The following is a 12,801-nucleotide window of genomic DNA, read 5'->3' on the forward strand; positions in this document are numbered from 1 at the left end:
AGGAAGGAAGGCGGGAGAATGGGAAGGAGGGCTCAGTCACCCCATAATCTGTTGGTTTGAAGAGAGGATCTGAAACCCCGTTCCCTGCAGAGTCCTGGAAAAGACGGAGAACATTACGAGTAATGCTTAGGCACACTTGGGGCAGCTAAAGTGGTGCCATCATTTCCATCAACTTGACATGAACCAGAATTATCTGGGAAGAGAAGATTCAGTTGAGAAAATGCCTCAGTCAGAGCACCTGTAGGCAAGTCCACAGGACATTTTCTTGATTGGGCAATTAAAGGCTGATATGAAGGCTCAGAGCACTAGGGGCAGTGTTACCCCTGGGGCAGGTGGTCCTGAGTGACCCAAGAAAGAAGGCTGAGCAAGCCAGGGAGAGGTAGCCAGTAAGCAATATTCATTCATGGTCTCTGATCCAGATCTTGCTTGAGTCCCGGTTCCTGCCCTAAGTTCCTGTCTTGAGTTCCACCTTGGCTCCCCTCAGTGATGGGTTACACTGATGGGGAGCTGAAAGAAACCCTTTCCTCCCTAAATTGCTTTTAGTCAGTGTGTCAGCCCAGCAATAGAAAGTAAACCAGGACACACACTATAGCAGACTGTAGTTTTTTTTGTTTTGTTTTTTTTTTTTTAAATGGGAATGAGCACATTTAAGTATATTTGGAAGTTGGGGGGTAAAGGGAGAAAAACTAGCAGATTTGACAAAGAAGACGTGGAGCTTCTCAGTCAAAGGCAAGTAAATGACTACCTCTTGGTATTCTGGATAGGTCAGCCTTAGATAAGATTGATTACAGAGAGTCTAAAACTTCTGGGCTTTCAGGTGTCTGGTTCACTGTTACTGTTAAGGCATGAGCTCAGCAACAAATTAAGTGTCCCCAATAAATGCTAATAAGCCCCAAGAGGAAGCAGGGGCATTCCCATGCATACCAAATGTACTCATTAGAACCCTTGCCACCATGAAGAATAGCAAAATGACCTTGCAGTCATTAGGAACTTAAAACGCTATGACTTAAGTTTAGAGGAACACATATTACATTGTGGAACCTAATTAGTGTTACCTTTGCTAATCGCTACCTCGAATCGAGCCTGAATGAATAAATGCATGATAGACATTCGAAGCATCAGACATAACCCCATCACTATTTTATTTTTTTTTTAAAGATAGCGAAATTACAGAAGAGCCATTTGAAAAGGTGTTTTTTCTGAGCTGTTGAGTGGTTTGAGAAGGGGGAGGGGCTGGGCAGTCAGTGTGTTTATTTGCATGAATGCTAAATGCGGGGAATTTTTCTCCTGAGAACACCATTTTTCTCCTGTCCTTCTTGAATGTGAATGCGGGGATGTCAGACAATGGAGCAAAATTACTGTAGCGCCAAAATCCAACCCCAGCATGAAAACAGCTGCTTAGGAGTATGTATCCCACAGACAATTAGAATCTTCAGCTTTATCTCAGCACAGCTCGACAGCAAGGTGTTGTTGGGCAGGACTCTGTGGCCAGGAGCAAGCAGATTTGTTCACCAGATAAGTGCTACTCACGTCCGTCTTTTGTTCATGCTCGAGGGAGTCCAGTGAGCTGCACGCACTGTCCCGGCACTGGAAGGAAATACAGAGCCTCTCTGTCCCATCTCTGTGCTGTTGGCACCAAAGCTCTGGAGACAGAGCTCAAGCTATGGCACTATCTCTGTACTTGCTACTGAAAACAAAATCAACAGCAGAAAGGTTGAGCCTACTAGCCACACCCACTCCTTAGCAGCCGCGCGCGCGCACACACACACACACACACACACACACACACACACACTACAGAGCATGCCTTACACCCAGCTGTGCTCAGCATTTGTAATAAGGGTATAAAAGGAAAATCATTTTCTCAGACTTGTCATTTTTTTTTCCTTCTTAAGGATAAATGATAGTTGATGTTTTGAGAAAAAAAAAAATGTCATACCAATCTCAGGGCCCCAACTGCATAGATCCTAAATGCTATAGATTAAAATCGAGCCATAAAATTCTCTAACCGTGAACAGCCCTAAAGTCAGCTGGCAGCTTTGGACTTTGTTGAGTGAGAGCTGAGAGGACTAGAGGTCCTCCAAAGTCCCTCGGCTGCCATGGGAGAGCAGGAAGGAGATGGAGCCGGCAATTTACATACCGAATCCATCCATACTTTTTGAGAAAAGCAAGGCACTTCTACTACTGAAAACCGCGGGAAGCTCACCAGGCAGCCGTGGAGAACAAGGAACCTGCATATCTTCTCTAGAGCTGTAAAATCACGCTAAGCAAGGACCAGAATTTAGGCCTCCTAAGACCCAGACTGAAGAAAACCAGCCACTCTCAACACTCATGATGGTTTAGCATTCAATGAGAGCAGGCATCAAACTCTGAGCTCATTTTTTTTTGTTTGTTTCTTTGTTTTGTATTTTTTTTTTAGATATTTTCTTTATTTGCATTTCAAATACTATCCCAAAAGTTCCCTATACCCTCCCTGCTCCCCTACCCACCCACTCCTACTTTTTGGCCCTGGCCTTCCCCTGTACTGGGGCTTATAAAGTTTGCAAGACCAAGGGGCCTCTCTTCCCAATGATGGCCGAATAGGCCATCTTCTGCTACATATGCAGCTAGAGACACGACCTCAGGGGGTACTGGTTAGTTCACATTGTTGTTCCACCTACAGGGTTGCAGCCCCCTTCAGCTCCTTGGGTACTTTCTCTAGCTCCTCCATTGGGGGCCCTGTGTTCCATCCAATAGCTGATTGTGAGCGTCCACTTCTGTGTTTGCCAGGCACTGGCATAGCCTCACAAGAGGCCGCTATATCAGGGTCCCTTAGCAAAATCTTGCTGGCATGTACAATAGTGTCTGGGTTTGGTGGCTGATGATGGGATGGATCCCCAGGTGGGGCAGTCTCTGGATAGTTAGCTCCAAACTTTGTCTGAGCTCATTTTTGCAGATTCATTTTCTTATGCTGGGTTACAATGACCATGTTCCTCTGCATTACTAGAGGATCATAGACACTTTGGCGAGATAGGAGGGTCAGATGGTGCTGTTGCCACTGCTCCAATGTAGCATGCCCTGATGCCCACTCTCTAGGAATGGCAGAACCTGGCAGACATTCTTTTTTGCCTCTGCTGGTCAGGCCTGGATTTCAGAAGCTTCTAGGTGATCGAAGTCTGTTTGTCCTTTCATCTATATAATGTGTGTGTGTGTGTGTGTGTGTGTGTGTGTGTGTGTGTACACGAGCCAGAGCTGATGCACAGATATGCACGTGCACATGGAAGCCAGAGGTCGACGACAGATTCTGCCCACCTTGGATTTGAGGCAGGGCTCGCTCATACTGACCTGAAGCTTGTCAAGTAGTCTAGGGTCTTAACTAGCTAGCTCCACCTCCGCTTCCTCAGTGCTGGAATTAGAAGGGCTCCTCACTGTGCTAGGCTTTCCTACTATGGGTCCTGGGGATTGAACTCAGGCCCTCAAGATTGCCCAGCGAGTACTTTACAGTCAGAGCCATCTTCTGAGCCCATTTCTCTGATTTCCAGGCCGCTTGACTCCTTGACAACAGGCTCTTGCTGCCTGACGGAGGAATGAATAGCAGGAAGTGTTGCCGGCGGAGTGCTCCCACACTCCTTCAGCCAAGGACTTACTTCATCTATCCATGGATAGTGGGGCACCGGGAAAGAGAAATGACATCGGTCTCTACTTCCCCTCTCTTTCCCCTTCCTTCTAACTCCTCTGTCCTTTAAAATATTGAGGATTCAAAACTGAAAGAAGCTACGCATAATTAAAATTAATCTTTGTTACCCCAATGTCTGAAACTCTGGGAAGTCATTATCAGAGTCAGACAGTGATATTTTGATACCCTGGAATCTTTTTGATATAAGGAATAAAGTTCTATGTCATGAGAAGATAGAGAGCCATGCTATTTCCTAATCACCCTTTATAATTTGCAGTGTCTTGGGATGCTTTCTCAGATGTTTCCACCATGGCTTATGTGCACTTCAAACCCATGTGCCTGTTAAATGCAGAAGCTCGGTGCTGAATTAATGACGGCAGCTTCAAACGCCCACCTCACTGGCAGGCTGGAGATCTAAGGATGAACTCAAAGAGGGTGATAGGCCTTTGAAAATTACTAAGCACAAACAATAAATCTCATTAAATAAAGTCAGTGGAGTGGGCTCAAAAATGCAGTAAGACATGTGGGGACAGGAAGGGCTAGAGCCCGCCTTCACATTGACTTTTATCAGGGAACTTGATGGGGAGGGCTGAAAGAAGCCAGCTGTGTTTGGGAAAATCATGTGACCCAAATGAAAGCGATCCTGAGGACGATGGTCAGTAGGATGCTGTGGAGACAGGGTTATCCTGGGCAAAAGAGTGTGCCCCAGGGTGATGACAGTGTCACAGTTGGGATCATTAGTGATTCTCACTGCAACATTGGTAGAGTTCAAGGAAAGCAGGGGTTTGGAGCAGGGCCAGCAAAAAAATGAAAAAAAAAAAAAAAGTACAAAGCAGACAAATTAACAGTCAATACTGTGAGCCACCAGTTCCCAAAGTCCTTAGATGAAATGTGTAGTCCCTGTGTCCCACAGAGGCAGACCCGTTTTCAGGGTGCCTCTGACCAGAGGGAAGGAGCAAGGAAGGTACCGGTGTTGAACAGCAAAGTTCTTGATGTGGTCCAGTAGGGAACTGTACAAACACCGGAAGACAGCCATCGCACCAAACCAACATGTGGTGTTCCCAGAAGCAAACTGGCTTGCTGCTTGTCAGACAAGTGGCACTATGAAGCTAGGGAGCATGCAGAAGGACTACTGCACATGGGCATAGGTCCACTCTAACCCAAAGACCCCATGATGGCAATGAAGTCCTTAGCTGGCTGCCATGCCTAGTCAGGGCTGGATGGTTCAAATGCTGCACTCTCTGGGGGCTGTCAAGGGGAAACCAGGTTTCTTTTATGAAGCTGCCCAACACAATTTCCCTCTTCTCTCTCTCTCTTTCTCTCCTACTCAGATTTGTCCTCCTTCCTTCCCCTCCTCAATGATTCTAACCCCATTTTAATTCAAGAATTTACCTACAAAGATCACATTGACCCCTTTCCTCAAGAATGGAAGGGTGTGGGGTCCTCCACCAGAGATTTATTTGTGATTGTGACTGGGGGAGTTATTTAAACTAATTTTATTATTCATGACACAGACAATTTATGCAGTGAATACAATTAGTGGCTATGATTGGCTGCCACAGCTAAGGGCTAAAAGTACCACTTCCTTAAGTATGCAGGCAAGGAAGGTTGAGAATAGTAGAAAAATAATCAGTCGTAGCAATGTTTATTATGAAGTGATCCCACAAACCTCAGGTTTTATTTATTTTTTATAAAGGAGCTAATTTAATTTCCCAAACACCCTGTGAAAGTAGCTACTTCTAAATTGCTCTCATAATTTTCCAAAGTTTTCTATTGTTTATGCCTTTATGAGATTTCACTGGATACAAGTGGAGAAGTTGCCAGCTTGAGGTATAGGTTCCCATAAACTCTTTCCAGAGAGTCCCTCTGATGCCAAGCACAGAAGCCCTGATGCAGACCCCTGTGTGTTAGTCCAGTTAATCAGGAAATATTTGAGAAACAAGACTTGTATATAAAGATTTACAGTTTTAAGTGGAGAAGAAAGAGAAAAAATTGACCCCTCTTTTCTTTTTCTTTTCCTATGAGAAGCAGCCTTAAAAAAAAATACCAGACATAAAATCAAAACAAATCTTGGTGTGTTCAAAGCATGGGCTACCGCTTAGCAGTCGAAGAGAGTGAGTTGCAGATACAGTCAGGTAGAAGCATCCTAAGAGACAGATGTTAAATGACAGAAGTCAGACAAAAACTGAGTTCATACTTTTTGCTTCCATTTACGGAAAGCACTGGAAAAGCAAACTGGTCTTCAGAGATAGAAAGTAGATCGATTTCCACAGTGAAACAGCTGAAGAAGGCGAAAGAGAGTACCCCTAAGTGTGTATGGAAAAGCTTTGAAGGTTTGGTCTTGCCCACTGGCCTCATTGTGACGGTTTCCAGAGGGTATGTATACCCAAACTGGTCACATTATACAGTAAGATGAGAACATTTCTGTTTACTCCGTGCAGATGTTATAGACAGCAATACAAGAAAACAACATGCAGTACAGGTGAACGTGTACGCACGAATCCACCCATAAACACAGTCAATATCATCCTCAGAGATGGGAAAGAGAAGATGGCTATTCTCCTAGGGTCTCAGTTGTGCCTTGCGATTGTGCTAAAACTTAATGTCCATGGAACAGAACTTAGGGATAGTTAGTAAACCTCAATTGGCACAACAATCTACTTACATCTTTACTGAACATCTTCTTGGAACCCACAGTTTCCTGAAATAGAACATCTTAGGATATGAGGGCCTGAGAATGGCCTAGGCAGCATGTTCTATCTTCAGAGAGAGGAGACATAAGCTGTCAGGTACCAGACTGGGGGCCTATGGGCTCTTAAAAGGATTAGAGAAAGAAAGGGGGAGAGAGGAAAGCAGGCAGACAGACAGACAGACAGACAGACAGACAGACAGACAGACACACACACACACACACACACACACACACACACATACACACACAGAAACAGACAGAGACAGACAGAGACAGAGAAACAGAAAGACAGAGATAGACAGACAGACAGAAAGACAGACAGACAGACAGACAGACAGACAGACAGACAGACAGACAGAATAAATAGTATGTGGCACAATCAAGACAGAAGATCCAGGATTTTGAGCATGCTCTCCTATGATTATTCCTGATATAGGAAGAATCTGAAAAGAGCCCTTTAAATCCATAGCACATCAGAGCAAGCCTGAGGTGGAAGAACAGAATGAGCTCCCTCACTTCAAAGGCACTTCCAGTCCCCAAGAGCTACGCACAGTAAGTGGTCTGACATCAGCCTTTGTGGCTGCCACATAGTCTTCACACTCCCAGAATTTTCTTCCTAGATTCCTGTGTCAATCAACTCAGGCCTCTTGATCAAATCCCTGGCTCATCAAAAATGCACTGAATGTGTGTTACATGCTCCCTTATGAATTTCAAGTGTTTTCATAGAATTATACTATGAACTTCTTACCTTGGTTCTGTGGAGCCTACGGAGCAGGTCCTAGTAAGATCCCTGTTTGTTCAGATCTTTCATTACACGGAGAAACAGGAGTAAAGCCTCCCCACTTACTGTTTCCATCCTGCCTTCCTCCTTCTTGGATCTCTTCTTCCACCCTCAGTGATGTGGTGTCCATACCTTTCATTATTGATGCCTATGGGACTTACATAAAGTCATTTCGTGGTTGAGAAGTGAGTGGATATTACAAATGCAGCCTTATTCCCATTATCTTGATTCCCTGCTCTGTATTTAATTATTCTCAATCATTTCACCTGCAGATTTTTTTTTCTAAATTTCTGGGCATGATGGGGACCCTGGTAGAGTAGGACAGAAAGACTAGAAAATGAAAAGCACTCATTGAATCCCCCAGGCCTCTGCCTCTTCCAGTCTGTACCAGCAGTGTTGGATGGATTACAGGAAATATAGCTAGCCAAGGAAGAACAGTGACCTTTCTGACTTCACGAAGTTGGGGGAAGAATAGCACAGGAGCCAAATTTGGTCAGAGAGGAGGATCCTCCTTGAGAAGCTTGCTGACCGTGACCATAACTGTAACAAAATATTGGTCTCCAATCCCCAGAGCATCTCCCCACCATCCCACCAGCAAGGCACGCTTGTCTATTAGTCTTAGAGATATGAATGCGGACTTGCCCCAGTCCGCGTAAGCTACGTTCAGTGTGAAACCTGAACAATTATCACGAGTTTGAGATGTTGCCAGTGATGTTATAACTTAATTATTCATAGGCTATCATTTGCAAATTGCCTTCCATAATCTCATATGAAGTTCACCTTTCATGGATTCCTACCTACATCCTCCTGTCCCCCCTCTGCCCTTCCCCATTCTTTTGGCAGGACAGTCAAGCTGAAGCAAGGTGAGGCGAGGGGGCTGATCTCTAACTATGGGATAACCTTAGGTTTTGACTTTCATCCTCCCATTCAGAATCATTATCCTTTTTTTTTTTTTTGCTTGAACATTGAAGGTTTCTCTTTTCCCCCAAGGAGACATTTCTAAAACTGATCACCATTGGTATGTGAATCTTCCTGTCAAGAGTAGGACAGGATAAAGAATGTGACCGTTATTCTTTGCCTATAAAAGCAACCTCCTTCCAGTTGTTACTCGAAAGGCAGACTAAACCTCTTGGCACCAGGTCACCCTGTGCCTGATATCCTAGATCCAAGACCAGCCCAATACTTAGGCCATGGGACCAAGTTGTTGGTAGAGTGCAGAACTTTGCTCTCTATCCAACTGTTCGATAATACTCTAATTAACCACCACAAACTTCAAAGGACCCAGCTAAATATAATTGAGAGATCAACGGAGGCTGCATGGAGTTAGATGTGCATACTAATTACTGAATTATCCAACACCTGTTTGGGAGTATAGCATTGAAATCTGGCTTTGTTTTGAAGCAGAAGACCTTCTTCCATTGAAGAAGTTTGTCTTTGGTGAGCAACGTGGAGCCCACTCCTTATTGGATGTCTTTTACTAGTACTGGTAAGAGGGAAGCCAAGGCAATGCTAATGAAACCTGATAATGCAATATCTATTCGGCCAGATCTCAGGACCAATTCTGAGGGGGGCACAATGGAGCTGCTGGAAATAGACTCTAATGAGCACAGCATCATCATGATGGAGGGAGTGACACCCTGGGTTGGCCCATTTAGCTCTATATCTGAACACCAACATTGTTTCTGCATTGTTCGCATCTGGCTCCCTCCCCTGGAACTAGATTGGCACCACCAACTGAAAGCTATTCATGGGTCAAAGCCACTTAACATTGTTACTAAGACTAGCATGAGCCTGCTGTAGGCAGAGTGTAGCAGGAAGGGGGGCAGGGAAGATTGGATCCAGTTGGAGTTTGGAGCTAGATAAGGGCCAGCAAGTAAGAGAACATGGGATTAAGTTGAGAAACAGGTGGAGCATGGGAAGAAAAGAAACTTTGCCTGAGTCCCATTTCTCATGTTGTCTGATTAGGTTCAATAACCCACAATCAGTGAATTCAGACCAGAGAAAAATCAGGGCTTAGCCTGAACTTCATATGTTTTAGAGGAAGCATTTGTCATCAAATTGAAAGATGACACCTCTGCTCAAAGCTCAAAGAACCTTAGAATTAGACTGTACAATGGAGTATGCTTAAGACCTGCAACCTGAAACAGTGCCCATGCCAGGGGCTTCCCTCTGCTATCCTCAAGGTAGCTTATATTCTCTTATTCAAAATAGAGGAAACTCCCAGTTACCACCTAAGAACTGCCTGCAAGAAAATTGCAAGGCAGATTCACGACTGCTGGCTTTTTCTCAGTTGGAACAATTTTGATGACAATCATGATAATGAGGTTGGCAAGGATGGTGATAATGATTAATACGATCGTCAGTATTCACAAACAATGCAGACAATACTAAAATAGATGGTAGGGATGCTGAGAGTCTAGCATGATCTAAATGTACGCCGCCTTTCCCAGAAATTCAATGCACTTGACATGTCTAGGCCTGAAGATTTCTCAGAGCATCCATCTCTTGAACACTCTCCATTTCCATACCACCTCTTTCTCTGGAAATGCTGTGCTCATCATGAAGCCAACACATACTGTAGAAGCCACCACACTGAGGCTCCTTATGCTTCCACCAGACTTCTATGTTTGGGATCCAGTTAAACTTGACCGCGATCTTTTCAGATTTTATACAGCTCTGCATTTGGGATTTTTCTCCTTGTTGACATATAAAAATGAAGTAGTGCTTGTCTAAGAAGGAAGAAGTATAGTATCCATAGTTATCGACTGGCACTAAATTCTTCTCCCAGATGGCAGCCTTTGAACCAACCCTGTTTCCTTCCACTGTCCAAGATGAATCTGTGGGTACTCTACTAACTTTAAATTGGCAGAAAGGTTTCCATGTGTAAAAATAGTATAGCAACATTTTAGCACATTTCCCTTTCACCAGCATTTATTCACAAAAGGTTGAGTTAAATTCTCAAATCCAAATGATGGGAAACTTAGAAAACACTGCCATGTGTTCACTGTGTAATGTGAAGTTACCTCATTGCCAAAAAGCACTGGGTGGATTTCTTAGATGCCTACTCCCACCACTCCTCCTCTGTGCAAAGTATGGCTGCTTTGCATTTCCAGATCACTTGGCCTTTTCCTCTTCATTAGCCTCTCCAGAGATGTGATGCTTTTAAGCTCTCCAACAATTGTGGTAAGTCTTCTCTCACTTCTTTAAGAAAGAGACCTCAAAATCTGTCATCTAGAGCACCGATGAACTCATCCCGAGTCACGGCCCTTTCCTGCTTGCACATCTGTTTTGTAACCTTGCTGAGTTCTTGGCTTGGACGGCAGAGATGTGAGACCTCCTCCTTCACTTTTGTGCACATTCCTGTCATAGACCTGCCCTGCATTCGTCAGCACTCTCTAAGAGTATTTCCTAAAACAGCCCTTCACTCATTAGGCTTGATCGGCTCCTTGTGCTTCAACTTTGAACCCAAATCACAATCTATTCACATACATGTATTGGGAAACATCTACACATTGGGTCAACCTTACATCATATGAGGCAAAACACATTGGGCAAAAGAGGCTTAGGATCCGTTGATGTATTCTAGAGAATGTCTCTTCAACAATGGTCCTAGAGCTGCTTAATCTAGAGGCTTACATGGAGTGAGATTGTTTGAGGCGCTTGCTGCACTGCCTCCACAATAACGAACAGTCTTTCTAGGGATGGAGTTCCACAAGTGAATTTTAAATAAAATGAGAACCAAGGTACTAGATAATTTTATCTATCTAGTAGATTTAAACAAGTTCATTTATTCATGAATGGCCAGTGACTTACAGAGTCTTAGATTTCAGAAGTATCCTAAATATCATTGAAGCCATTTGTGCAGTCTGCCCAGGGGCTCAGAGAGTCTCCACTTTCATTCTGCTATAATTGAGAGCCCATGGCTTCCAAAGACTTTCATTGTCGAACTGCTTCAATGATAGTAAAATCCTTTGTGTTAATTCACTATGTCTTTACTATCGGATGCTGACTCTGAGTAAATACTTTCTTTTATATAACCTACTTTCTAATTGTGTATATTTAACTCAAATGAGGCATTTTATCTGTTTTCATGAATCTATCATCTGGCCCATCTTTGACTAGGAAATTCCAGTCCAATATTTTGAGCCTTCTATTATTCCACAAGACTCCCACGGTGTGACTGGGAACAGGGGTGTATATCCGTATGGAAGTAAAAACTAAAACAAAAGTACTAGAAAAGTAGCAAGGTCAGATTAGTGAATTCTTAAAGCATTGAGAGAGATGCCACAGGGCAATATAACTTTTTTGTTTGTTTTATTTAACTTTTGTTTTGTTTTGTTTTGTTTTGTTTTTTTATTTTGGGGCAGGGTTTCTCTGTGTAGCTCTGCCCATCTTGAAACTAATTCTGTAGATCAGACTGGCCTCAAACAGAAAGATCTGCCTGCCTCTGTCTCCCAAATGCTGGGATTTGAGGTGTGTGCCACTACCACCTAGCTTAGGAAAATAACTTTTGGAAAACTTGAGCAAAGGGTAGGATCTTTCCAGGTAGAGTAGAGTAGAAGACATTCCAAACAGAGGCGATGCTATGAATTGATCATGGAAAAGAGCGTGGTGGCCATGTAGTTTGGAATTAATAAAAATTCCATGTGTGTAGACCTCATGTATTTAATTATGTGGAACAGAAAGGTAGTAGAAAGTTAGGTGAAGAGATGCAATACAAGGAACAGACTGTAAATGCTAGACTACCTAAAGATCTTTCTCCCTCTCCCTCTCCCTCTCCCTCTCCCTCTCCCTCTCCCTCTCCCTCGCTGCGCTACCTTCCCAAGATGCCCCACTTCTCTATTTCCTACTACACTTCATCATTTATGAGATCTCACCAGTTCTAAAGTTCCAGGGTCATGCCAATAACTTCCATAACCTTTATCATGCTTGAACCCACTTTGGAAATCCCTCCACCCATTTTCTTTTCCAACTTGGAAAAGAAGCATGGAAGGGTACTCCTATCTCCTGTTCAGTTGCCATGGAATTGATTAGTTTTTTGTTTTGTTTTGTTTTGTTTTTGTTTTTGTTTTTTTATTTGACTCAGTCCCCTTGGAGAAATAGAAGCAAGGTAAATTATAGCCATGGTATTGATTTAATGGTAATATCATGCATATGTACCGAGTTGGGGTACTAGCAATCAGCCTGCAGTCCTACAGTGTCTTAACACTGGCTTCTTCATGTAGTATACTATCCTGGGCTGTCCAGCAGGTCAGAATGAGGGAGGTCACGATCTCTGAATTCATGGTCTGGGAAACCAGACCCTCCAAAGTTTTTTTGCATTTGTGTGTGTTTAATACATACTTACTGTAGAAGCAGAAGGCTGTACTTACTGCAGAACTGTAAGGTGTCACTCAACAGGCCCCCATTTACCTGTCCAATAGACATATTGCCTCCACTCACCATAATCAACCCAAATCAACTCTTTCCTATGCTTCAGGCTGTCAGTGTTGCCTGTTGCCTTTGGACCATTTGTTGGCATCACTGGAAAGCATGAAAACAGTAGAAATAAGATTGTAGAAGAGCAGTGGATTTAGGCAGAGAATTTCTCCCTGACTTCTACTTTCAACTGAAATGCCTCCAAGTCTTTTCAAACAAATAAGCAGAGAGCCCGCCATGGTTATAGTTGTATAT

The 12,801-nt window shown here is 43.5% G+C and overlaps 1 protein-coding gene across 2 annotated transcripts in view; it reads left to right on the forward strand.

Annotated features, from left to right (window-relative positions):
- Kirrel3 (kirre like nephrin family adhesion molecule 3) overlaps positions 1-12,801 on the forward strand; it is a 550,681-nt gene that overhangs the window by 101,141 nt on the left and 436,739 nt on the right. The window lies entirely within an intron of this gene.

The sequence above is a fragment of the Mus pahari genome, chromosome 10 (assembly GCF_900095145.1).
Source record: "Mus pahari chromosome 10, PAHARI_EIJ_v1.1, whole genome shotgun sequence".
In the NCBI taxonomy this organism is placed as follows: Eukaryota; Metazoa; Chordata; class Mammalia; order Rodentia; family Muridae; genus Mus; species Mus pahari.